The sequence below is a fragment of the Suncus etruscus genome, chromosome 1 (assembly GCF_024139225.1).
Source record: "Suncus etruscus isolate mSunEtr1 chromosome 1, mSunEtr1.pri.cur, whole genome shotgun sequence".
Taxonomy (NCBI): domain Eukaryota; kingdom Metazoa; phylum Chordata; class Mammalia; order Eulipotyphla; family Soricidae; genus Suncus; species Suncus etruscus.
This window is the reverse complement of record NC_064848.1, coordinates 158716910-158744400: the sequence shown is the minus strand read 5'-3', so window position 1 is coordinate 158744400 and position 27491 is coordinate 158716910. Positions and strand designations below refer to the sequence as shown.

General features: G+C 43.6%; 1 protein-coding gene and 1 non-coding gene across 2 annotated transcripts in view; one reads left to right on the top strand and one right to left on the bottom strand.

The window, feature by feature from the left end:
- The window catches only part of SMG6 (SMG6 nonsense mediated mRNA decay factor), a 303380-nt gene that overhangs the window by 58539 nt on the left and 217350 nt on the right, over window positions 1-27491 (bottom strand). The window lies entirely within an intron of this gene.
- LOC126025526 (U6 spliceosomal RNA) lies at window positions 20550-20657 on the top strand. The gene has a single exon (XR_007501471.1). It is a non-coding gene; the product is annotated as a U6 spliceosomal RNA (small nuclear RNA).

Below are 27491 nucleotides of genomic sequence, written 5' to 3'. Positions count from 1 at the left end.
TTAATTTAATCACTACTTTATCCCCTATGTTTTGGCATGAGGTTTTGGCATGAGGTGCCTTGAACAGCTGAAGTACCCCTATGGAATATCCTATGAGGGATGATATATAGCTACTACAGAACAGAAAGCAATATGCTAGTTATATCAGAAGATATAACTTATATCTTAGAAGTCTGAGGTTCTATTTTGTAACAGGACTCTATTGCAGAGGGCAGAATACAACTTTTTCCTCACTAGACAGTAGTTCCAGAAACATTCAAATATAATCATTCCACTAAATTCCTTCAATAAATATTTATTAAGCATCTGCTATATGTGGAAAGTTTTATTCAAGGCTGGGAATAGAGAAGTGAATAAAACAATGACTCTGCCTTCACACAATTTAATATTCTTATAAGACTGAGAAACAAAAAAGAAAATAAACAGGACAAGTAGTGGGAAGTAAAACGACAACACAATAAACAAAAAAGTAAGATGAACAAAGTAATAGGATGGCGAACAGTATTGGTCAATTTTGTTCATTTTACTTTGGACTATACCTAGTGGCGCTCAAAGGCTACTCCCAACTCAGTGTTCAGGGGGCCATTTGGTACCAGGGATCAATCCTAGGCCACCTGCATATAAAGTATGTGCTCATTTCCTTGAAGTATCTCTGTAGGAGCTGGAGAGATAGTGCAGCGGTAAAGCGTTTGCCTTGCACACAGCAGACTCAACACAGACCCGGGTTCGATTACCGGCATCCTATATGGTCCACCGAGCCTGCCAGGAGCAATTTCTGAGCACTGAGCCCGAAGTAACCCCTGAGTGCTGCCAGGTGTGGTCTCCCCCCCCAAAAAAAAACAAAAAACCCCAAACAAGTAAATAAAAGTATATCTCTAGTCAGAACATTGATATTATATAAGATGAATGAAAAGACTCTTAAAATGCCATTTAATTAAACATGAAGAACTGAACCATTAACTCCTTCATGTTAAGCAGAGAGAGCTTAAGAGTGAGTTCTTAGATAAAGAACTGGAGTGATAGTTTCTTTACTTCAACTACAAGTGTGAGCAGAGAATAGCTTCTTCTAGCTCATCCAGGTGAGACAGAGGCCCCTTGGAGAGTTTATGTGGCTTGCACGCCTTCCATGCATTTTCTGGAGAGCTTCCATTGCAGAAGGGAGTTTTATGTTGAATTTAAATTGACCACAAATATTTAACTTCCCTGGACCACAAATGTACTATCTTCTTTGTGGTTTTGCTGGCACCAAGTACATATTTACAAATCTTTATATGTCTGCCTGTTATTTAAATTTCTTCTATGCCTGCCAATGTCTTTAGTTCTGATTTACTCCCTTTTACTTCATATTAGTGGCTATGCCTAATCAGGTCTTTTTCTTTTTTTTTCTTTTTTTTTTTTTGCCACACCTGGCAGTACTCAGAAACTACTCCTGGCTGGTACATGGAGACCATAAAGAGTACCAGAGACTGGGGACTGAACCTGGGTCGACTGCTTATAAGTCAAATGTCCTAACCACTGGCTGTGCTATATCACTCTGGCCCTCAGGCCTAATTTTTGAAGAAAGAAGGTGGTATCTTTTTTTTTTTTTTTTTATAGTTTTTGGGCCACACCCGGTGACGCTCAGGGGTTACTCCTGGCTATGCGCTCAGAAGTCGCTCCTGGCTTGGGGGACCATATGGGACGCCGGGGAGATCGAACCACGGTCCGTCCTAGGCTAGCACTGGCAAGGCAGACACCTTACCTCTAGCGCCACCACGCTGGCCCCAAGAAGGTGGTATCTATAATTAAAGACTTAAGGTCTTTCTAAATAAATTTCCAAACACTACTTTCCACTACCAAAAAAAAAAAAATCACTGGAGGTCTATTCCAAGTCCTTGAATTTAAAATTACAATGTAAGGGCCAGAGCAGTGATAGGGCATTTACCTAGCATACAGCTGACCTGAATTCGATTCCTGGCATCCCATAAGGTTCTCCAGCCTGCCAGGGGGATATCTGAGCACAGAGCCAGGAGTAACTCCTAAGTACTGCTGGCTGTGGTCCACAAACCAAAACCAAACAAACAAAAAATTACAATGTGAAAAAAAAAATAAAAACAAAAAGTTTTCTCTTTTCCTCTGGAACAGTGTTTATTTTTTGTTTTGTTTTGGGGCCACATCCATTGACGCTCAGGGGTTACTCCTGGCCATGGGCTCAGAAATCGCTCCTGGCGTGGGAGGCCCATATGGGATGCCAGGGGATTGAACTGCGGTCCGTCCCAGGCTAGTGCTTGCAAGGCAGATGCCTTTCCTCTAGTGCCACCACTCTGGCCCCTAAAATAGTGTTTATAAGTGGGTAAAACTGCTATTCCCTCCATCGAAAAGGAATGAGAGAGGGGTTGGGGTTTACCAACAGAGCCCATACTTCACACATGTAAAGTTCTGGTTTCAATCTCCAGCATCCCCCACCATACACAGAAGCACTCAAACAAATAAATATTTAAAGGGCAGGAAGATGGGGCTGAAGCGATAGCACAGTGGGATATTTGCTTTGTACAAGATCTGGGTTCGATCCTTGGCATCCCACATGGTGCCTAGTTGCCAAGAATAATTTCTGAGTGCAGAGCTAGGAATAACTCCTGAGAACCATCCTGTATGGCCCCCAAAACAAACAACAAACTACCAAAAAAAGTGGGAAGATGGCTCAGAGAACTGGAATACACATACACATTTTGCCCTTTTTGGGCAGGTAGAGGAAAGAGGTCCACATCTGGCTGTGCTCAGGTTCTGGCTCTGTCCTCAGGGTTCATTCCTCGAGAGGCCCAGGGATTGAACCTTGATATATAAGGTTCTGAGATCGAACCTGAGTTAGCTTTACACAAGGCAAGCTCCTTATTTGCTGTTCTATCTCATCAGTCCCAAGAAATGCATGCTTTGCACATGGAAGTTTTGGGTTTGGTTCTTAGTATTCTTAGCTGGGAAGTTGGCCCTGAGCACTCCAAGTATGTGTTGCAACCCAAAAACTGAAAAAAAGTGAGGGGAGGCCAAATGAGTGAAACTCTCTATTTGGGAAACTCTGCCTTAGGGAATTAAAAATAAAATTAAAAATCAGGGCTGGAGAGATAGCACGGAGGTAGTGCATTTGCTTTGTGCGAGGCCGACTGGGATGGACCTGGGTTTGATTCCCAGCTCCCCCAAAAAACGCAGCTGACCTAGGACAAACTGTGGTTCAATCCCCTGCATCCCATATGGTCCCCCAAACCAGGGGTGATTTCTTTTTTTTTTTTTTTTGGTTTTTGGGCCACACCCAGCGTTGCTCAGGGGTTACTCCTGGCTGTCTGTTCAGAAATAGCTCCTGGCAGGCACGGGGGACCATATGGGACACCGGGATTTGAACCAACCACCTTTGGTCCTGGATCGGCTGCTTGCAAGGCAAACGCCACTGTGCTATCTCTCCGGGCCCACCAGGGGTGATTTCTGAGCACATAGCTGGGAGTAACCCCTAAGCGTCTCCAGGTGTGGCCCCAAAAAACAAATGCCTTACCAACCCCCCCAACCCATAAACAAAAACAAAAACAAAAAACCCACAAAAGTACATATACTTTAACCACAATGAAAGCAAAACACTCCTGGCAGTGTTTGGGGGCCTATATGGGATGATGCTGGGGATCAAATCCTGATTGACCTCGTGCAAGACAAACACCCCACCCACTGTGGTATCGCTGACCCCTCTACTCATGCTTTAAAGATTTTATTTGTAGAAACCAGAATAAATAGTATGTCAGGTAGGGCATTTGCCTTGCATGAATCCTATTTGGTTCCTGAATCTAAGGTAGGTGTGATCCTTGAGAACAGATCCAAGAGTGAATCCTGAGGATTGCTGGCTGTTGCTCCAAAATAAACAATAACAAGAACAAAAATTTCTGGGTCAGGGAAATGAAACTGCTCAGACACCTATATTACTGTGTTTGCAAGAAGCCTGGGTTTGGTCCCCAAGCACCACCAGTGTGATCCCAAATGAAAAGTGTTTCTAACCTGCCAGGTCAAACACTTTCAAAATTTTAACCCTAAAAAAAAAAAAAAAAAAAAAAAAAAAAAAAAAGAAAAACCATTCAAGGGGGTGGGGGGCACCCTGCAGTGATCAGGATTTATTCCTGGCTCTGCACTCAGGAATTACTCCTGGCTGTGCTCCAGGGAATATACTGGATGCCAGGGATTGAACCCAGGTCAGCCACATACAAGGAAGGCACTCTGTCTAGCACATTATCTAACTGGCCCCCTGAAGTGAGTCATTCTTAAAAAGTGCTGTTTTTATGTCTGGGACTAGTTCTTCTTAACAAATAGCTTTGTTGCTTTCCTGTAAAACTCAGGTAGAAACTATCAAGTGATTCATAAAGATGCCTCTGTATTGAGTCTCAACTCTGCAGAATGCTATCTCCTTCACCAGACTCTAAACCACCCTGCTGCTGCCTGATTTTCAGTAAAACCATTGCCCAAAGACCCACTAAGCTTCACTGAGAAAGGTAATGACAGCAACTAAGGGACTAGAGATAGTACAGCATGTAGACACTTTTCTGCAGACAGCCAACCCTGGTTCGATCACCAGCATTCCATATGGTTCCCTGAGCACGGAGCCAGGAGGGAGCCCTGAACACCACTAGATTTGGCCCCCCCAAAACAAAGCACACTCATAAAGCTACCTGGGAGGGCCCGGAGAGATAGCACAGCAGTGTTTGCCTTGCAAGCAGCCGATCCAGGACCAAAGGTGGTTGGTTCGAATCCCGGTGTCCCATATGGTCCCCCGTGCCTGCCAGGAGCTACTTCTGAGCAGACAGCCAGGAGTAACCCCTGAGCATTGCCGGGTGTGGCCCAAAAACCAAAAAAAAAAAAAAAAAAAAAAAAAAAGCTACCTGGGAGTCAGAGTAATATACAGTGGGTAGGGTGCTTACTTTCACATGGCTGACCTAGATTTGATCCCTTACATCCCATATAGTCCCTGAAGCACTGCTAGGAGTGATCCCTGAGTGCAGTCAGGCGTACTGGTAGGGCGTTTGCTTTGCATGCTGATGACCCGGAAGTGTCCCAGCATCAATTCCCAGCATCCCATACAGGAGCAATTTCTTGAGTGTGTGTGTGTGGGGGGGGGGGGTGGGGCTACACCCAGCAGCACTTGGGTTACTCCTGTATCTGTGCTCAGAAATCACTCCTGGCTCTGGGTACCTACATGGGATGCCAGGATTCGAACCCAGGTTGGCCATGTGCAAAACCTACTACAAGACCCTATTGCTATGCTATCTCTCTGGCCTTGCCAGGAGCAATTTCTGGGTGCAGAGCCAGAAGTAATCCCTGGGCACAGTTGCGTGTGGCCAAAAAACAAAAATAAAAAAAAAGAAAAAAGAAAAAGCTCTTTTGAACTGAATGATAAAACAATGTGATAAATAAGATAAAATAAAAACAATGCAAATAGCTACATAATTTAGATAAGTGAGCTTAATTCCTTATTAAAAAGTTAACCACAAAAATTCTAGACCAAGCTATTTATTACTAGTAATTTTTAACAAATATTCAAAAAAGAATACCAATATTACACAAACTTAACAAATGAAGAACTTTACAAGTCCTTAAATGAAGCCAGCATAATTCTAATGCCCAAATCTGACAAGATATAACAACAATAAAATTATATAATCCTCCCAAGTACCACCCAGGAGTTATTTATTTATTTATTTATTTATTTTGGTTTTTAGCAGTGCTGGCAGCGCTCAGGCGTTACTCCTGGCTCTCTGCTCAGAAATCGCTCCTGGCAGGCTTGGGGGACCATATGGGATGCTGGGATATGAACAATCATCCTTCTGCATGCAAGACAAACCTCCATGCCTTACATTAGCCTTACCTCCATGCTATCTCTCCGGCCACCCAGGAGTTATTTTTTGAGCACAAAGTCAGGAATAACCTTTGAGTTCTACTGGGTATGACTCAAAAACAAAACAAAATTTTGGGGAGGGAGGGACGATGCAACTGTACAGTGGGTAGGATGCTTGCCTTGCACACAGCTGACTTGGGCTTGAGCTCTGGCATCCCATACAATCTCCTGAAACCCACCAGAAGTCATCCCTGAGTGCAGAGCCAGTAACAAGCCCTGAGCATTACTAGGTGTGACTCTCTAACACCCCCTCCAAAAATCGAGGTGGGGAAGAGATAGTACAGTGTGTAGGGTGCTTACCTTGCATATGGTCGACCTGGGTTTGATCCCTGGATCTCCATAAGGTCCTCTAAGACCTACTAGAAGTGACCTCTGGGCCCGGAGAGATAGCACAGCGGCGTTTGCCTTGCAAGCAGCCGATCCAGGACCAAAGGTGGTTGGTTCGAATCCCGGTGTCCCGTATGGTCCCCCGTGCCTGCCAGGAGCTATTTCTGAGCAGACAGCCAGGAGTAACCCCTGAGCACCGCCGGGTGTGGCCCAAAAACCAAAAAAAAAAAAAAAAAAGAAGTGACCTCTGAGTGCAGAGACAAGAGTAAGCTTAGAGCACTGCAGGTATGGTACCACCAAGTCCCCAAAAAATCAGGTCTGGGGATGTGGCTCAGTGGTCATGCACATGCTTTGATATATGAGACAAATTAAAAAAATGCACACCCCCAACACACACACACACACACACACACACACTCTCTCTCTCTCTCTCTCTCTCTCTCTCTCTCTCTCTCGCTCTCCTCTCCTCTCTCTCTCCTTCCCCCCCCTCCACCCTCCCTTCTTTTTTTTTTTTTTTGGTTTTTGGGTCTCACCCGGCAGTGCTCAGGAGTTACTCCTGGCTCCATGCTCAGAAGTCACTCCTGGCGAGCACGGGGGACCATATGGGACGCCGGGATTCGAACCGATAACCTTTTGCATGAGAGGCAAACGCCTTACCTCCATGCTATCTCTCCGGCCCCCCACCCTCCCTTCTTAAAACTGAATAAAATAGGGGCCAGAGCAGTGGCGCAAGCCTTGCATGCGCTAGCCTAGGACGGACCACGGTTCGATTCCCAGTGTCCCATATGGTACCCCCAAGCCAGGAACGATTTCTGAGTGCATAGCCAGCAGTAACCCCTGAGTGTCACCGGGTGTGGCCCAAAAACCAAAAACCAAACCAAAACAAACCAAAAAAACCCTAAATAATAAAAAAAACCACATGTGGGGCTGGAGAGATAGCACAGTGGTAGTAGGGCATTTGCCTTGCATGTGGCTAACCCGGGATCCCAATTCCTGGCATCCCGTAAGGTCCCCCAGCCTGCCGGGGGCGATTTCTGAGTGCAGAGCCAGGAATAAACCCTGAGCACCATTGGGCATGGCCTAGAGACCAATCAATCAAGTTTTAAAAAAAGAGCACACATCCTGGAATATGAGACATATAAACAAAAGACACCCCCCAACACACATACACATGACTAAAAACAAAATATAATGGGGCCGGCGGTGGCGCTAGAGGTAAGGTGCCTGCCTTGCCTGCGCTAGCCTAGGATGGACCGCAGTTCGATCCCCGGCGTCCCATATGGTCCCCCAAGCCAGGAGTGACTTCTGAGTGCATAGCCAGGAGTAACCCCTGAGTGTCACCGGGTGTGGCCCAAAAAACCAAAAAAAAAAAAAAAAATAATAATAATAAAAAGACAAAAAAATCTAAATATCTGAACAACACTTTACACCAAACTATTTATATAGGTGGCAAATAAAGCTTATGAAAAGATGCTCAACATTACAAATCATTAGAAAATTAGAAATTAAGGGATGGAGAGGTGGCAATAGAGGTAAGGTGTCTGCCTTGCAAGCGCTAGCCAAGGAAGGACCGCGATCCCCCGGCGTCCCATATGGTCCCCCCAAGCCAGGGGCAATTTCTGAGTGCTTAGCCAGGAGTAACCCCTGAGCATCAAACGGGTGTGGCCCAAAAAAACAAAACAAAAACAAAAACAAAAACAAAACAAAAAAAACCTAGAAATTAAACACTGATAGCCAGAGTACAAGGGTTAAGATACCTGCCTTGCCGGTCAACTGCAGTTTCCAGTTCTATCTCTGCATCACATATGGTCTGCAAAAGTTATCCTTGAGCATAGAGCCAGAAGTAATTCCTGAATATCTCTAGGTGTGGCCTAAATGTTCATTTCTTCTTCACACCCAATTTCGAGCAAGTAAGAGCAAGAGAGTGAGAGCAAAAGAGAGTGAGCGAGAGAAAGAGCAACAGAAAGATAAGAGAGAGAGAATAGCTCAATGGCTGAGTGGCTGAGTAAATTCTTGGTCCAGGTTCAATAAATAGCACTGCATGGTTCTTTGAGCACTGCTGGGAGTAGCTCAAACCACAAAGCCTCCACCATCCACACAAAAAAATGAGATACAGTTAGAAACACTCACTAGAGAAAGACTAAATTCCAAGACAGATATTACTAGTTAAAAAAAAAAAAAAAGAAGCAACAGGGACTTTCATTCAGTTTTGTGAGGATAACAAATGGTATGGCTAGGCTACTTCAAAGGCAGTTTGATAATTTCTTTTAAAGGTCAGTGGGGATAGTTCAAAAAGCAGAAACTCAGGGATGAAGAGATGATGCAGAGACAGGGCTCTTGATTTGTGTGCATCTGACCTGCAGTCAATTCTGGCACTCTATGGTCCCCTGAGCACTGGAGGAGTATCCCTGAGTAAAGAACCAGGAGTAAGCCCTGAGCACAACCAGGTGTACTCCCCCAAACAAAAAAGTTAGAACTCATTCCTCATATGAATAGGAACCTGGGTTGAATTTCCAACACCACAGGGCCCTCCTGAGCACTCCATTACAAAAAAATTCTGTACATACTTTTTTTGTAAGTAAACCTAGTAGAACATATATAGATTATACAGAATATATACAGATTTTTAAAAATCCTAATAGTCTTCTTTTTGGGGGGCACACCCGGGACACTCAGGGGTTCTCCTGGCTATGTGTGCAGAAATCGCTCCTGGCTTGGGGGACTATAGAGGATGCCAGGGATCGAACTGAGGTTGTCCTGGGTCAGCCATGTGCAAGGCAAACGTGCTACTGCTTTGCTATCACTCTGGCCCCTAATAGTCTTTAAAAAAAAATTTTCCCCCCATCAAAAAATGGGGAGAAGAAATGAGCAGACACTTTGAAAAAGAAGAAAGGCAAATGGCCAAAAGGCACATGAAAAGATGCTCAACATCACTAATCGTCAGGGAGATGCAAATCAAAACTACTATGAAGTACCACCTCATGCCACTGAGATTGGCACACATCACAAAAAAGGAAAACAAGCATTGCTGGCGGGGATGTGGAGAGAAAGAAACTCTTTCACTGCTGGTGGGAATGCCTTCTAGTACAACCTTTATGGAAAGCGATATGGAGATTCCTTCACAAACTGGAAATTGAGCTTCCATACGATCCAGCTATACCACTCCTAGGAATATACCTGAGGAACACAAAAATACAAAAATCCCTTCCTTACACCTATATTCATTGCAGCGCTATTTACAATAGCCAGACTCTGGAAACAACCAAGATACCCTTCAACAGATGAGTGGCTAAAGAAACTGTGGTACATATACACAATGGAATACTATGCAGCCGTCAGGAGAGATGAAGTCATGAAATTTTCCTATACATGGATGTACATGGAATCTATTATGCTGAGTGAAGTAAGTCAGAGGGAGAGAGAAAGATGCAGAATGGTTTCACTCATCTATGGGTTATAAGAAAAATGAAAGGGGCCGGAGAGATAGCATGGAGGTAAGGCGTTTGCCTTTCATGCAGGAGGTCACTGGTTCAAATCCCGGCGCCCCATATGGTCCCCCGTGCCTGCCAGGAGCAATTTCTGAGCCTGGAGCCAGGAAAAACCCCTGAGCACTGCCGGGTGTGACCCAAAAACCACAAAAAAAAAAACAACAACAACAAAAAAAAGAAAAATGAAAGACATTTTTAACAGTATCTCAGAGACAAGAGAGATGAGGGCTAGTAGGTGCAGCTCATGAATGAAGCTCACCACATAGAGTGATGAGTGCAGTTAGAGAGATGACTACACTGAAAACTATCATAACAATGTGAATGAATGAGGGAAGTAGAAAGCCTGTCTCGAGTACAGGTGTGGGGGGGTGGGGAGGAGGGAGATCTGGGAAATTGGTGGTGGGAATGTTGCACTGGTGAAGGGGGGTGTTCTTTACATGACTGTAATCATACAATTATAATCATATTTGTAATCACGGTGTTTAAATAAAGATAATTATAAAATTTTTTTTTATTGAGACCATTGTGAATTACAAGCCTTTCAGTTGTATTTCAGGCAGTTAATGACAGTGAATTAGGGCCATTCCCACCACCTGTGTTTATCTCTCCCTCTACCATCATTCCCCGAATGCTTCCCATACCTCCACCCCTAGCCCCCTGGACTACTAATGTAACAGTCCATTATGTGTTTAGCTTGTTGTAGTTTGGGTCTCTTGATTCTTTTTTTGTGGGGGAGGGTCACACCCTGTGGCACTCAGGGGTTACTCCTGGCTTTGTGCTCTGAAATTGCTCCTGGCAGGCTTGGGGGACTATGTGGAGTAGGATGCTGGGAACAGAATTCAGGTCTGTCCTGGGCCGGCCACATGCAAGGCAAATGCCCTACCACTGTGCTATCTCTGGCCCCATCTCTGATTCTGTTGTCATTGACTTTGGATTGCATATTTAGATCTGACCTGTTGTTTTTTCCTCATTCAATGCTCCTGAGACTGTCTGGCCCCTGGGCCCCATCTACTTTTTATTATTATTATTTTTTTTTGGGGGGAGGGCATACCCGGTGATGCTCAGGAGTTACTCCTGGTTATACGCTCAGAAATCACTCCTGGCTTGGGAGACCATATGGGATGCTGGGGGATCAAACCGCGGTCCGTCCTAGGCTAGCGCTGGCAAAGCAGATAGATGCCTTACCGCTCTGGCCCCCACTTTTTTCTTATTTTGTAGGAAGACATAGAAATATGAGACAGTACAAAATGATTCAAGTTTATGAGTCTATGGAAAAGGTGGGAGTTCCTATCTAGAATATAAGTAAAATTAAAAGAAGAAAAGAAGGGACCGGAGAGATAGCACAGCGGTGCCAGGACCCAAGATTGTTGGTTCAAATCCCGGCGTCCCATATGGTCCCCTGTGCCTGCCAGGAGCTATTTCTGAGCAGATAGCCAGGAGTAACTTCTGAGCACTGCCGGGTGTGCCCCCCCAAAAAAAAGAAGAAAAGAAAAAAGGGGGGGTAGGTGTAGCCTTTATTTTTTTGCATAGACATAGCAAACGTTGGGGAAATTAGAAAGAAAATTCCATTGACCTAAGAGATACAGTGTCTCCACCCATGAAGCATACTGTCAAAAGCCAGGCTTCAGGCATGTTGGTTGTCCAACCCCCATGTCTCTCTTTATGGATCCAGAAAAAGTTCTACTCAGTGTGGTTGTCCGTCTTCTGTAGTTAGAGATCTTGATTTTTGCACAGGTAGAAATCCTAATGGTCTTCTAGCATATGTTTTACCGATGACATTTGTCAGCATGAGTCAATGAGTTGAAAACCTCTTACAAAAAAAAGTCTGTACATACTTAAAAGTATCCTTCAGTGCATACTGTAGAAAAGGCAAAACTAAACAGTCTTGCAAAACTGTAAAAGCAGTAGTTATCGAAATAGAAAAAACAGATGAATGAACAGGTTGAATATGGAGGTTATTAAGAACAGTGAAATGGGCTGGAGCGGTGGCTCAGGGCGTAAGGCGTCTACCTTGCACGTGCTAGCCTAGGATGGACCGAGGTTCAATCCCCTGGCATCCCATATGGTCCCCCCAATCCAGGAACGATTTCTGGGCTCATAGCCAGGAGTAACTCCTGAGGGTCACCGGGTGTGGCCAAAAAACAAAGCACAACAAAAGAACAGTGAAACAATATATTACATATGATAGTGTTATGGTGGACATATCATTACTTAGATGCTTCATAGAGAAGATATACAGAAGACCAATAAACGCATGAAAAGTATGTAAATTGTATCTGTCATAGGAAAATACAAACAAACCAAAATACTTCCTTCACCCCAACTCCATGAGGACTGTAAAAAAAACCCTGGAACTATCACACACACTGTTGGAGTAAACCATGATTATTACCTTTGAAAAGGTAGCTGCCTGTCTCTAATTTATTTATTTTTTGTTTTTTTTGGGCCATACCCAGTGGCACTCAGGAGTTACTGCTGGCTCTGTGCTCAGAAATTGTTCCTGGCTTGCTCAGGGAACCATATGGGATGCTGGGGACCGACCCGGGTCCATCTTGGGTTGGCCACATGCAAGGCAAATGCCCTACCACTGTGCTTTCACTCCAACCCATGGCCATCTCTAATTTTTGTTTGTTTGTTTGTTTTTGGGTCACACCCAGCAGCACTCAGGAGTTACTCCTGGCTCTGCGCTCAGAAGTCATTCCTGGCAGGTTCAGGGAACCATATGGGATGCTGGGATTTGAACTGGGTCCGTCTTGTGTTGGCTGCATGCAAGGCAAATGCCTCACTGTTGTGCTATCACTTTGGCTCAAGCCATCTCTAAATTAAAACAATAAACTACATCAACTATCTAATCCAGCAATTTCAATTCTAAAGCCAAGAAAAAAAAGAGGGTAGTCATAAAAATATCACGTGTAAGTATTCATAAAAGCGCAAAACTAGAAAGTCTAGAATCAAAAATCAAGAAAAATGATGTTGAGGCCAGAGCAATAGCACAGTGTTAGGGTGTTTGCCTTGCACACAGCCAATCCGGGACCAACCCAGGTTCGATCCCCAGCATCCCATATGGTCCCCCAAACCTGTAGGTGCAATTTCTGAGTGCAGAGCCAGGAGTAACCCCTGAGTGCCACTGGGTGTGGCCCAAAAACCAAAACCAAAACCAACCAAACAAAAAAATATATAGTCTGTGGTCCTTGGGGTCTGGAACAATAGTACAGTAGTAGGGCATTTGCCTTGCACGCTGTCAATTGGGACGAACCCAGGTTAGATCCCTGGCATTCCATACAATCCCCCAAGCCTACCAGGAGTAATTTCTGAGCACAGAGCCAAGAGTAACCCCTGAGAGTTGCTGAGGCTGACCCCCCCCCGAAAAAAGAATATAGTTTGTGTCAAGTAATGTAGGTGAAAATAAGGGAGCAAAAAAATAAGATTCTGTATTTTGACATGTTTTGAGTTAAGCAGGTGATATGTTTTTTCAGACCCTAGAAAAGGTTATCATTTCATTGTATGTAAAAATTTACCTAAAGGGGAAAAAACATAATCTTCCAGTTAAGAGAGCTAATAAAGCAGGTAGGGTGCTCACCATGGGCACATGGACTCAGATTTGAGTTCCAGCATCCCATAAAGTTTTCCAAGCATTACTAGGAGTTATCTCTGAGCACAGGACCAGAAGTAAGCTCTGAGCACAGCCAGATGTAGTTCCCAAACCAAACAAACCAAAATAGAAGCCTGAAATAGTTAAATCTAATTAAAGATTAGTCAAAAGAATGTGGATAAGAGGTAGTAAACATGTCTTACATTTAATGACACTGAATTCCAAGAATGCAAAAAAAAAAGTTATAAATGCAAGAAAAGTTTAGAGAGAATATACTGAAAAAGAAATTGATGATGGATGTACAGAGAGACACAGTATGGACTGACACAATAAAGCAAGTAAACAAGAATGATAGATTCTAGATGCTGAAGACATGTGAGCTCATGGTAAAATTATTCCAACTGAGTATAATAAAATTTTGGAAATTCTATCACCAAAATAAAAAGACAATATACATTTGGATGCAGTGGAAAAAGCTGTTTGGATCTAAAAAAGAAAATCTGTTTTCATTTCTATTGCCTTCACTAAACAGTTTTCTTACTCATTATTAAGTATCAGAATGCTGGCTTTGCCAACTAAATGAAAATTTTAGTTGGTTTTGCTAACATTGGATTTGATATAAATCCTACAATTCTAAAGGTTATAAATACTGAAAATGTTGAGATAATTTTAATTTCCAAGAAGTAAGAGTGCGAACCGAGAGATAAATTTGACTGTGGTAGAGCATGGGAAAGGGGCAATGACTCTTCTAAGTTATAAATGACTAGCCAGAGTCTCTCAAACCCAGGCACATTTTTTGGGGGAAAGGGAGGAATGACCCTGGTGGTGCTCATTGGTTACTCATGGCTTTGCATTTAGGAATCACTCCTGGCGATGCTTGGGGACCATATGGTATGCTGAGGATTGAACCCAGGTGCACGGCAAATGTTCTGCCTGCTGTACTATTGCTCTGACCACAGTTCCAGCAGTTCTGTATGTAGAACTCAGCCCTTTAGATTTCAAGAAATGAGAGGATCTCACTAGTGGGATCAACCAGAGCAGCTGAAACACATTCCTGTAAACAATAAATGTTTATTTGGGCAGATAACCTGGCAGATAGCCACATCCTGATCACAGGCAACTTGAAACCTCACAATGGGAGGCTGAGCATAGAAAGGCCCTTAGCCACATGGGAAGAGGGCAGAGATGAAGGTGGTCCTGGCTCCCACTTTGAGAGGTGGCAGGAAGCCACTCTGCAAATGCCAGCTTCTCCTCTGCTGGGTGACGGCCAGATTCCTTTAAAGAAAGAGGGTGGGGACAGAGAAGTCAAGTCAACCAACACTAAACAATGCCACCACATAAAGTTGGCTGTTACACCACATCCCTGAAGGTATGAGGAGCTCTGGTGTTTGGCTGCAGCCACAGGAACCACATTGGCTGAGGGCTTCCCCAGGCCTGGGTGGGAGGCTCATCACTGACTCCGGCCACACACACAGGCTCAGTCGCCACCTCCATCAGTGGCAACCAGCTGCTGAGACAGGAGGGGCAGAACGGGGATGGTCTGCTCTGCACAGCAAAATCTGCCACTTTATGAGACTCCAGACTAAGTTCCTAATACTTGCCACAAACTTCAATCTCTCGGTAGGGAGCAAACAAAGGGGCAGAGTAAGGGGAAAAGGAAGTTGAAAGAAAGAAATGGGTTATGTAGATGGATTATGCAGATTCCTTTCATTGACAACTGTCTGTGAACAATTTACAACTAGTTCTGAAACCCCACTCCCTAACTGAGGGATTCAATCTTGGCACTGGCTATTCCTCCCATGTATATGCCTCTACCCACACTCCTCTTGGGACGGGGAAGTGGAACCCACCGTTTACCAAAAGGAAAAGTTCAGCTTTCGTTCAGCAGGTTATAGCCAAGTTCTCGCTCATTAAGCGAAGAAAGCTAAATTAACCAAAGTCCTTTAGTTAGGAAATATTACCAAAGTCAAACCCAGCTTGAACAATAAGGGTGTGGATCTGGGATAGAGCCAAAAAGGAGGGAAGAAGGGAAGAGAGAAACAGGGGTGAGAGATAGGGAGAGAAGAGCCTGATTTAATCTTTTTTGGGGGTAAGGATGCCAATACATTCTTTTGATTTCTGATGCACTTACAGCTGCTTTATAATCATTTCCTGAAAACACAGTAGGAAGAGAGTGGTATTTGTTCACTCCACCCTCCATATAACCCTACCCTAGCAATTCAACTTTGTGCTTTTAAACTGAGAAGAGGCCAGCTTTTTTGCCTTTTGGCATCATTGAAGGCCAGACATTACCAGCACTCCTGTGAACAGCTCAAAGCTCCACCCAAATAAGACTGCATATACTGAAATCCAAGAGGAACAGCATTCCAGGGTAACAACCCAGGAGAAAAAGAAGAAAACTGAGGAAGCTGGGTGGGAGAGTTGGGACACTTGTAAGTTCTGACACCAGAACACCCAAGTGTTTAGTACTGGCATTCTGGCAAAGTGGAGAGAGAAAACAATTCCAGTGTGGGAAACACCAGATGCTATAATAAAGAGGTTGTGGTTATCTCTACATAAAGAGGGGGTGAAAATAAAAGTAAAGTATAAGGTATAAGACAGTGAGATAACAGAATAATTTTTAGAGAGCTGGGTAATTACTAAATAGTTCAATGCTACACATAGGGCATATATTCCACTCTTTTCAGGAGAAGCTGATGGCACGTATGGTTAAACTAGGACATACAAGTTCCATTTTTGATATAGATATGGGTGTAAGTTCCTCTGTAGGGGGCTGGAGAGGTAGCATGGAGGTAAGGCATTTGTCTTTTTTTTTTTTGTTTTTTTTTTTTTTTGGGCCGCACCCGGTGGTGCTCAGGGGTTACTCCTGGCTGTCTGCTCAGAAATACCTCCTAGCAGGCACGGGAGACCATATGGGACACCGGGATTCGAACCAACCACCTTTGGTCCTGGATCAGCTGCTTGCAAGGCAAACACCGCTGTGCTATTCTCCGGGCCCAGCATTTATCTTTCATTCAGAAGGACGGTGGTTCGAATCCCGGAATCCCATATGGTCCCCTGTGCCTGCCAGGAACGATTTCTGAGCGTAGAGCCAGGAGTCACCCCTGAGTGCTGCTGGGTGTGACCCAGAAACCAAAAAAAAAAAGATCCTCTGTAGGAAAGTTACAACAATGTTGATATAAACATCACAAATGTACTATTCCTCGAACTGCAAGGCTGCAGGCATCTTTTTTCTAGAGAGCTCTTTCCGACAGTTTTTTTTAACTCTTAAGATACATCATTTTATTTATTAAGTTTTCCTGCTCATGCTGAGATCTGCAGACCTCCTCAGGGAATCATTAAAAGTATAATTGGGGGGGCCGGGCGGTGGCGCTGGAGGTAAGGTGCCTGCCTTGCCTGCGCTAGCCTAGGACGGACCGCGGTTCGATCCCCCGGCGTCCCATATGGTCCCCCAAGAAGCCAGGAGCAACTTCTGAGCGCATAGCCAGGAGTAACCCCTGAGCATCACAGGGTGTGGCCCAAAAACCAAAAAAAAAAAAAAAAAAAAAAAAAAAGTATAATTGGGGGCCGGGCAGTGGCGCTGGAGGTAAGGTGCCTGCCTTGCCTTCGCTAGCCTAGGACGGACCGTGGTTCAATCCCCCGGCGTCCCATATGGTCCCCCAAGAAGCCAGGAGCAACTTCTGAGCGCATAGCCAGGAGTAACCCCTGAGCCTCACAGGGTGTGGCCCAAAAACCAAAAAAAAAAAAAAAAAAAAAAAGTATAATTGGGGGGCCGGAGAGATAGCATGGAGGTAAGGCGTTTGCCTTTCATGCAGAAGGTCATCAGTTCGAATCCTGGCATCCCATATGGTCCCCCGTGACTGCCAGGAGCGATTTCTGAGCATGGAGCCAGGAGTATCCCCTCAGCACTGCCGGGTGTGACCACCCCACAAAAAAAAAAAAAAAAGTATAATTGGGGAGCCGGAGCTATAGCACAGAGGTAGGGCATTTGCCTTACACATAGCCGATTCAGGATGGAGGGTGGTTTGAATCCTGGCATCCCATATGGTTCCTGTGGCTACTAGGAGTGATTTCTGAGCACAGAGCCAGGAGTAACTCCTGAGTGCCACTGGGTGACCCCAAAACAAAAAATAAATTAATTAGGGCCCGGAGAGATAGCACAGCGGTGTTTGTCTTGCAACAGCCGATCCAGGACCAAAGGTGGTTGGTTCGAATCTCGGTGTCCCATATGGTCCCCCGTGCCTGCCAGGAGCTATTTCTGAGCAGACAGCCAGAAGTGACCCCTGAGCACTGCCGGGTGTGGCCCAAAAACAAAAACAAAAACAAAAACAAAAATAATTAAAAGATCCTGGGCTCAATTTCTGGCACCACCATTAAAAGAAGAGAGGGGAGAAGGAAGAGAGAAAAGGGGGTCAAAGATGAGGGGAAGAGAAAGTACTTTAAAACATTCTATTTTGGGCATATGATCATTACTTCTATGGAAATAGGGAAAAGGAAAAAAAAGATTCATTTTTTTTTTTCATTTTTTCATTCAAGGATGGCAAAAATCTGTCTTTTGCTACCTGCCCTCCTTTTTTTTGCCGTACATGGTGGTGTCCAGGGATTACTAGTGGCTCAGTATTCAGAAGGCTGTAAGACAGTCTGGACCCTTTGATAATTTTTTGTTTGTTTTTGGGCCATACTCAGCAGTGCTCAGGGGTTACTCCTGGCTTTCACTCAGAAATCACCCCCGGCAGGCTCAGGGGACAATATCAGATGCAGGGGGTCAAACTCAGGTTGGCTAAGTGTAAGGCAAACGTCCTACCCGCTGTGCCATCTCTTTGGCCCTGATAATTTCTTCTTTTTCTTCTTCTTCTTTTTGTTTTTTGGTTTTTGGCCCACACCTGGTGATGCTCAGGGGTAAGTTACTCCTGGCTATGCACTCAGAAATCGCTCCTGGCTTAGGGAACCATATGAGATGCCGGGGGATCACACCTCAGTCCATCCTAGGTTAGCGCGTGCAAGGCAAATGCCCTACAGCTTGTGCCACCACTCTGCTCCCCCATATAATTTCTTAAAGTAATAAATACCGGTAATTTAAAATAAAAACATTTGAATCTCTTGATTTGGAAGAAGCTAGGCTTTTAGATTAATTTGACTTGTGGGGGCACTCCCAGTGATGCTCAGGGGTTACTGCTGGCTCGCTTTCTAGAATTACTGCTGGCAGTGCTTGGCAGACCATATGGAATGCTGGGGATCTAATCCAGATTGGTTGCAAGCAAGGCAAGAATTCTGTCAGCTATATTATCACTTCAGTCCCTAAAGTTAAAGTCAGACTTTTTGTTTGTTTTTGGGCCAATCTCTGTAGTGCTCGAGCTCTGGGCTCCTGGCTTTGCACTCAATTAATTACTCCTATCAGGCTCAGGGGACCATATGGGAAGCCAGGAGTCAAACTTGGTTTAGCAGCATGAGAGGCAAATGCCTTCATCACTGTTATTGCTCTGGCCCTAATGAAGCCAGACTTTTTTTGCTTTGTTTTGTTTTGGGCCACACCTGGTGATGCTCAGGGGTTAGTCCTGGCTATGCACTCAGAAATCGCTCCTGGCTTAGGGGAGCAATTGGGACACTGGGGGATTGAACTGTGGTCCATTCTAGATACCTTACTGCTCCGTGCTAACACCCTGGCCCTGAAGCCAGACATTTTTAAGAAGGAAAATGGAGGCCTGCTGTTGCATGACATTTAACCATCTTCTATCTCCAAGAGAGGTCACCTGGTAGGGCCTGACTCCCACTATCTGTACACCTCATTAATCAGGCTTCCCATATGGCACAAACACACTGACTGGCATCAAAGATGATTCAAGCACTTAGAGGTCTCTGTAGATGTCACCATAGCCCAATGTTTTAAATAGAAAACAAATCTTGGGATGATTTTCTATGGGATCCTCTCCAGCAACATACCAACTGGCCAGATGTGGCTAAAATGAAATACAAATTTAGGGTCATAAAGAGAAGTACATCCTATATCCATAAACTGGAAAATTAATATAAAAATGATAATATTATCCAAATTGATCTACAGATTCAATAAAATCCTTATCAAAATCCCAATGAGATTTTTGCAGAAACAGAAAAACATACTAACATTCATATGGAAGTAATTTTTTGGAAGGGCTGGAATTGAATCTAGGGTCCTAAGTATGCAAGTGCACTAACCCTAAGCTATATCCCAAAGTCTCTTTATATGGAACCTAAAGGATTTCCAAATAACCAATACAATCTTTTTGTTAGGAGGGACACATATTAGTGCTCAGGGGATATTCATGATTTTTTTTCTCAGGAGCCATTACTATGGTATTCAGGGGGGGTGGCATATGTACTGGGAGTCCTGGGGATCACACTGGGGTCACATGCAAGGCCATTATAACATCAAAATGATGTTAAAGAAAAAAAAAAAAAAACAGGGGCCAAAGAGAATACAGTAGGCAGGACACTTGTCTTATATATGGCTATCTGGGTTTGATCTCCAGCACCAAATAGAAATGGATTTAATGGTTCCTCAAAAAGTAACCCCTGGGCTATCACTCCAGCCCAATCCGCTGCACCTTTCAACACCTTCTCCCACCTTCTGTAATCTCATTTATGAAGTGAAGGCTTAAGGAGTTCCTTTTTTTTTTGTCCTTTGGTAATTTTGGGGGGATCACACCTGGCAACGCTCAGGGGTTACTCCTGAGTCTGTGCTCACAAGTCACTCCTGCCAGGCATGGGGGACCATATGGGTTGCCAGGATTTGAACCATCATCTGTTCGAATCTGCTGTATGCAAGGCAAATGCCCTACTGCTGTGCTATCTCCTGGCCCCTAAGGAGTTCTTTTTAAAAGGACAATGTCTGTTGGAATTAAGACTTGATTTTTAAGTTTGTGTTCCTGGGCCAGGCCAGATGATAGTACAGTAGAATTGGGTTGGGTTCTTGCCTTCCAAGTATCTAACCCAGGTTTAATTTCCAGCATCCCATATGCCTCCTGAGAACCACCAGGAATGAATTCTGAGTGCAAAGCCAGAAGTAAGCCCTGAACATCACCAGGTGTGGCCCAAATTCCCACTCCCCCTCAAAATCATTTTGTGTTCCTTCTACAACTACTACCCACTATGATCACTTTTACCACCACTGAACTCAAGAAAAAGCCTTCACTTAGCAGTCATAGTAATATCCAGGAAGCTGTACGGAAATGGTTGACAAACATCTCCTTAAAAATTTTCTTTTGTGCTCGCTTCGGCAGCACATATACTAAAAATTGGAACGATACAGAGAAGATTAGCATGGCCCCTGAGCAAGGATGACACGCAAATTCGTGAAGCGTTCCATATTTTAAAAAAAAATTTTTTTCTTTTGGGCCGGCCAGAGAGATAGTATAGCGGTAGGGCATTTGCCTTGCACACAGTGATCTAGGACAGATGGTGGTTTGAATCTCGGCATCCCATATGGCAGGGGTCTCAAACTCGCGGCCCACGGGCTGTTTGTGGCCCTCCGTACAACATTTTGTGGCCCGCAGCCGGCCTTCAAATATCGCAGAATTCGCAATTATTCGCTTACCGAATAATTGCAATAAAAATTGCATTAGTAAGAAAAAAATCAAATTAAGCATTCGCATACCCCGAACGGAACTGCAAATATTTAATATGCAAATATTTAATGCGATTTTTTGCAAATTTTTTTTTGCGAATATTCGGTAAGCAAAATTCCTTATGCGGCCCTGCCTCACCCCGACTTTGCCTCCTGCGGCCCCCAGGTAAATTGAGTTTGAGACCCCTGCCATATGGTGTCCCTCCACCCCCGTTACTGCCAGAAGTGATTTCTGAGTGCAGAGCCAGGAGTAACCCTGAGCGCTGCCAAGTGTGACCCCCAAACAAACAAACAAAAAACCTTAGCTGATTCTTCTCAGGCCGGAGAGATAGCATAGAGGTAAGGCACTTGCCTTGCACACAGAAGGATGGTGGTTCATATCCTGACATCCCATATGGTCCCTCAAGCCTGCCAGGAGCGATTTCTTAGTGTAGAGCCAGGAATAACCCCTGAGCGCTGCCAGGTATGACCCAAAAATAAACAAACAAACAAACAAACAAAAAAAAACACCGCAAAAAACCCCACAACTTTCTTGGAGCAGTGGAGCAGTGGCACAGTGGCAGGGCTTTTGCCTTGCAGGCGGCTAACTCAGGATGAACCACGGTTTGATCCCCTGGCATTTCATATGGTCCGCCAGGAGTGATACCTGAGGTGACGTCATCGGATGTGGCCCCCAAAACCAAATCAAAACAAAAAATAAACAAAATAAGAAATTTTCTTTTTTTGTTGTTTATTTGTTTTTGGGCCACACCCAGTGGTGATCAGGGGTTACTTCTGACAGTGCTCAGAGTACCATATGGGATGCCAGGGATCAAATGCTGGGCAGCCCTGTATAAGGGAAACACCCTACCTGCTGTGTTATCACTCTGAGCCCCTCTTTAAGAATTTTCAACTTCAAACATGTCTCTCCAAAGAATTTCTTCTTCAATATTCCCATTTTTTTAATCAACAGAAGTTAAAATGTTCTAGTTTGGTCTCAAAATTTTGTAAAAACATCAACCTTCCCTTTGTAATCTTTATCTGCAGAAGAAATACCAAGTCATAATGCTGTTCCCATTATCTGTTCTATCCTTTGTTATTACAGTTAGTCTGAGCTAGATTCTCATGTTCAGTCTTAGATTTATAGTTGTTCTATTCTTTTATAGTGCTAGCAGATTAGTCCGTTATGCCCCAAATTGTCATGTTATTCCCAAAGTCCTCAATTTGTTCCATCAATATGAAATTTATGGAAGACTGGAGAGATAAAACTTGAACTGGCTGAGCTCATGCTTTGCTTGAGTGCTTGGGGCTTAAACCTACTACCACAAGGCTCCCAACCACTGGCAGGAGTAACCCTCAAGCACACTGCAGGAAGTAACTATCTCTCACACCTATCCCAAGTACTGCCAGGTATGGCCAAAAAATCTAAAGTTTAAGGAGTATAGTCTACCATATGTGATTAAAAGAAAAATTTTTTGGGGGGGTCCAAACTTAGCAAGATTTATTCCTTGCTCCAGGATCACTCCTGACAGTCGAGCTTGATCCTTGGACTATGTAGTGCTAAATACTGAACCTAGGTTAGCTGTATGCAATGCAAGTGTCCTACTCTCTGTGCTATTGCTCCCAGTCCCCTAATTTAAAATGTTTTTAAGTTTTTATTTTCCCCTGGGAACGGGGAACCACCAGGTTGCCTAAGGAGGGGCGAACCGGCCCAGGTCGGAAACGGAGCAGGTCAAAGCTCCTGTGCTGATCAGTAGTGGGATCGCGCCTGTGAATAGCCACTGTACTCTAGCCTGGGCAACATAGCGAGACCCTGTCTCTTAAAAAAAAAAATTTTTTTTTTTAATTTTCCTTTCTTTCTTTCTGGGCCACATGCAATGTTGCTCATGGGTTACTCCCGGCTCTGCATTCAGGAGCCACTCCTGGTGGTTGGTACTCAGGGGACCATAATGAATGCTGAGATTAAACCAGTATTAAACCCTACCTGCTAGGTTATTGCTCACGCACCCTAATCTAAAATTTTTTTAAATTATTTTTTCTCAGAAATTATTGGGCCCGGTGAGATAGCACAGCGGCGTTTGCCTTGCAAGCAGCCGATCCAGGACCAAAGGTGGTTGGTTCGAATCCCGGTGTCCCATATGGTCCCCCGTGCCTGCCAGGAGCTATTTCTGCGCAGACAGCCAGGAGTAACCCCTGAGCAATGCCAGGTGTGACCCAAAAACCAAAAAAAAAAAAAAAAAAAAAAAAAAAAGAAAGAGATTATTGCAGGCTCAGGCAACCATATGAGATTGCCAGGGATTGAACCTGGATCAGCAGCGTGTAAAGCAATTGCCCTACGAGCTGTGCTACACTTAGACTCTAAACTGTTCTTTATTTTCTTTTTTGGGCCAAACCCAAAAACTATTATGTAGGTGAGGCCAGAGTGGTGGCGCAAGCAGTAGGGCACGTGCTAACCTAGGACGAATTGCAGTTCAATCCCCCGACGTCCCATATGGTCCCTCAAGCCAGGAGCAATTTCTGAGCGCATAACCAGGAGTAACTCATATGGTCTCCCGAGCCTGGCAGGGGCGATTTCTGAGAGCAGAGCCAGGAGTAACCCCTGAGCGTAGGGCATTTGCCTTCCACACAATTGGCTTAAGTTTGATCTCTGGTCCCCTGACCCTGCCAGGAGTAATTTCTAAGTACAGATCTAGGAGTAACCCCTGAGAGCCACTGAATTTGGCCCTAATACAAAAAATAAACACATACACAAACACACACATACAAACAAATATAAAGACTCAAAGTATAAAAAAAACCTCAAAGTATAACTAAAGAAAAAAATAATAATGAAAATATTCACAGTGAGTTCCAAATTTAATAATGTGACTAGAAATATTGCTACTAAAGATAAAAAAAAGTAAAAATTTGTTACAGCTGCTTTTATTAGAACTAACAACAGAAAGGGTGGTAAACCAAAAAATTACACTCATAACTAGTAGTAGTCCCATGAGTGTGGCCCCCAAAAAACCGAACAGAGATCAAATGACAAAGCATTGTATATAAAGAACCGTAATCCTTTAACCTACCTTTTATTAGTGGGATAAATGGATTACTTAAGCTACAGAGATTTATAGATAATAACATTAAGCACATCTGCTACTAAAAGATCCCAATGGGCTTATTTTAATTAGGATATTTTTTCGGGGGTGGGTGGGTGGTTGGACTACACCAGAGCTCAGGTGCTACTCCTGGCAGGCTTGGGGATGTCTGTGGGATGCTGGGGATCAAACTCAGATTGGCCACGTGCAAGGCAAACACACTACCCACTATATTATTGCTCCAGTCCCCTAATAAGAAAATTTTTATCACAGAAATGTCAAAAAGCACAAAAGTAGAAACTAGCCATATATAAATATAAACTTTCCTTTTTCTTTTGTGATGTGATGCTAAGTCACATCCCTGGCCTCAAGGAAGAATTCCTTAAATAAGATATAAGCCATAATATAATTGATATATAATATAATTGATAAACTTATCAGAAAATGAATGATAAAATGAAAACTCTATGAAAGAACAAATAAAATGAGCTAAAATGGATAGAAAATATAAACATAAAATTTATTTATTTGTTTAGGGTCACACCCGACAGTGCTCAGGGGTTACTCCTAACTCTGCACTCAGAAATCGCTCCTTGCAGACCATATGGCATGCCAGGATTCAAACCGGGACCTGTCCTGTATTGGCTACACCTTACCACTGTGCTATCTCTCTAGCCCCTAAACATGGAATTTAAAAAGGAGAAAACCTGAAGCTAATAATATGTAGAAATGTTTAATTTCATAGTAGACAAAATAAAAAAACATGATTTTAAATCATAAGTTTAGAAATGCCTAGAATTGACAAGAGTGTAGAAAATTTGGGATTTGTACTTTTAGTGGTAGTGTAAATTGGTTTAATTACCTTGGAAAGTAATTTGACAATTGCTAGTAAAGCTGATGGTGACTATGTCTTCCAGTATAGAAATTCTTTTTTCTGGGCCAGGAAGATGGCATGGAGGTGGGGCGTTTGCCTTGTATGCAGAGGGATGGAGGTTTGAGTTCCGGCATCCCATATGGTCCCCCGAACCTGCCAGGAGCGATTTCTGAGTGTGGAGCCAGGAGTAGCTCGAATGCTGCCGGGTGTAACCCAAAGACCAAAAAAAACTGAAGGTTGGACATACTCAGTGGTGCTCAGAATTCATCCCTTCATGGTACTCTGGAAACTGGGGGGCTAACTGAAGTTAGTTACACACAAGGCAAACACCTTAATACCTGTAGTATTTCTGTGTGTGTCTAATATAGCAATTATGCTCCTAGATATAATCCTCATTTTTAATTACAAATTTTTAAAATTTTTGGTTTTGGGGTTATACCAGTCCTGGCTCTGCTCAGGAGTTAACCCTGGCAGTGCCTAGGAGAGTGTAGGTGGTGCTGGGAATTCAAAGAGTGGTGGTAGGATGCAAAGCCTTTTATGCTAGACTATCTGGTCCCCTGCTCTTCTAGATGTAACAATAATAATACTTATTCTTTATTTTGTTTGTTTTCTGTTTGTTGAGAGAGTCACACCTGGCAGTACTCAGAAATTGATCCTGGCAGGCTCGGGGGACCATAAGGGATGCCGAGATTCCAATCACCGTTTGTCCTCTGGGTCAGCGGCATGCAAGGCAAACGCCCTACCACTGAATTTGAAATTTTAATTAAAATTTAAGTTTGAGGGGCCAAAGAATAGCATGGAGGGTAGGGCATTTGCCTTGCATGTGGAAGGATGGTGGTTCGAATTCTGGCATCCCATATGGTCCCCCGAGCCTGCCAGGAGCGATTTCTGAGCGTAGAGCCAGAAGTAACCCCTGAGTGCTGCCGGATGTGACCCAAAAACTAAAAAAAATAAAATAAAATTTAAGTTTGAATACATATACACAGTGAATGTAACCACCTCTGTTATGGCAGAGTAACCTTTATAGTGAGATATAGGAAAGAGAAGCAAAGTATGTGTTTCCTTTTACCTAACTGATGTAATTAATATCTTTTATTTTTGTTGTTGTTGGACTACACTTGGTGGTGCTTAGTATTTATTTATTATTGTTTTCTTGGTGACACTCGGGTTACTCCTGGCAATGCGCTCAGAAATAGCTCCTGGCTTGGGAGACCATATGGGACACCTGGGATCAAATCGAGGTCTATCCTAGGTCAACCAAATGCAAGGCAAATGCCCTACTGTTGTGCTATCACTCTGGCTCCCTTAGTATTTCTTTTTTGTTTTTGGGCCACACCCAGTGACACTCAGGGGTTACTCTGGCTATGCACCAAGAAATCGCTCCTGGCTTGGGGGACCATATGAGAAGCCGGGGATTGAACTGAGGTCCATCCTGGGTCAGCTCTGTGCAAGGCAAATGCCTTACCACTGCGCTACCACTCTGGCCCTAGTATTTATTTGTAAATAAATATTTGTAACTGTACTCCGGAATCACTCTTAGTAAGGCTTGGAGGACCATATGGGGTGCTGGGGATCAAAACCAGGTTTGTGCAAGGCAAGCACTCTACTCGCTATACTCTCCAGTTTTAATTTCTTTTCAATACCTATGCTAAAATGCTTTTCTTAGGTTACTCCTGATATGCCCCTAAAGCCTTAGGGAGTTATTTTTCTATTTGTGACTTGGTGCTTGCTTATCTCTTTCCCAGAGGAATAGATTTTTCCCCAAGACACATACAATGCCTTAGGGTAAAGTTTTACTGAACATAGCAAATTAACTAGATTCATGGACTATACTACAAAATGAATCCTTTTTAGGTCTAAAGACACTTAAGTTCAATTATCCTTCTTGTTAAGTCCTTATGTGTATAAGTCTTGTATGCACTTTTAATTAAATAAAACAAGAGGAGAAACAAGTCTTAGTTTGATCCTAGGAGATCAAACTAAAAGAAATGGCCTAAAGCAAGGTTACTGACCATGGAAAGCTTAGTATAATAAATAAAGTTGTCAAAATAAGCTGTCAACTTGAGGAATTATTAACTTAATAATGGGGGATGGAAAGTTATCTAAACTAATACTACAAGTAATTTCACTTCTAGTGAAGGATTGCTAACTTTCAACAATGCTAACTTAACCCTATAAAAAGAAACAAGTTATTGGCTTGTTCCATTTGTCTGCCAAACCCTAGACACTTTAGACATTTCTTAACCTGTGTGTGTCTGTGTGTGCTTGTATGTTGAGGTTATGTTTCTGCTGACTGAGAAACTGCTCTGAGGTTTCTCTTATTGGGTTGGTAGGCAAAATAAAAACGTAGTTCCAAAAGTACAGGGTGCTAATATAGGTTTATGCTTTTTTTTTTTTTTCACACCTAGAAATTCTCAGGGGTTAATCCTAACTCTGTGCTTAAGAATTACTCCTGGGGCCGGAGAGGTGGCGCTAGAGGTAAGCTGTTCTGCCTTGCAAGTGCTAGCCTAGGAAGGACCTCAGTTGATTCCCACCCCCCACGTCCCATATGGTCCCCTCAGCCAGGAGTAACCCCTGATCATCAATGGGTGTGGCCCAAAAACAAACAAACAAAAACAGAAAACAAAAGAATTACTCCTGGCAGCACTT